The following is a 641-nucleotide window of genomic DNA, read 5'->3' as shown; positions in this document are numbered from 1 at the left end:
GTCTCCCGAGCGAGGCGCTCTGGCCGACTCGAGTTGGCCGACTGCGCGTCGGTCGGTCGGTCGGTTGGTCGGCCGACCGACCGACCGACCGACCGCGTGTCCGAGGTGGAGCCGGGGAGGCAGCTTCACTGTGACAACGATCAGAAGTGTCCCATGCTTCTGAAGTCTGAATGTGCATCTGAAGTCTGAATGTGCATCTGAAGTCTGAATGTGCTTCTGAAGTCTGAATGTACGATCATCAGTGGCAAATGTTTACATCAGTTCTCCACCTTTTTTTATTCACAAGTTATATTAATGTTGGAACAATAAACTAAAAAAAAACAAACAAAAAAATCCCAGCAGGCATGGAGGGAGGCCAAAGAGTGCAATCATTAACACAGTGTCCATAAAAGAGGAGGGAGGCAGACAGGCACCAGGAGTACAACTGTGTCGCCCTGTTCTTTTTTTCTTCTTCCCCCGAGCACCAACGCGGCGCATTCATCTGCACAGCGTGAGGCCGTGAGGAGCACAACCTGGAGCCAACTGGTGTGACACTGAGAGAGGCTCAGTTTTAAATCCACGGGGGAAAGAAGTACCTGCTGAATGTGGCATGCCTGAGAATAGCCTGTCTTATAAAACAACTTAAAAAAGACAGCACACAA

Source organism: Scophthalmus maximus, chromosome 1 (genome assembly GCF_022379125.1).
Source record: "Scophthalmus maximus strain ysfricsl-2021 chromosome 1, ASM2237912v1, whole genome shotgun sequence".
NCBI classification, from domain to species: Eukaryota; Metazoa; Chordata; class Actinopteri; order Pleuronectiformes; family Scophthalmidae; genus Scophthalmus; species Scophthalmus maximus.
This window is presented reverse-complemented; position numbering follows the sequence as displayed.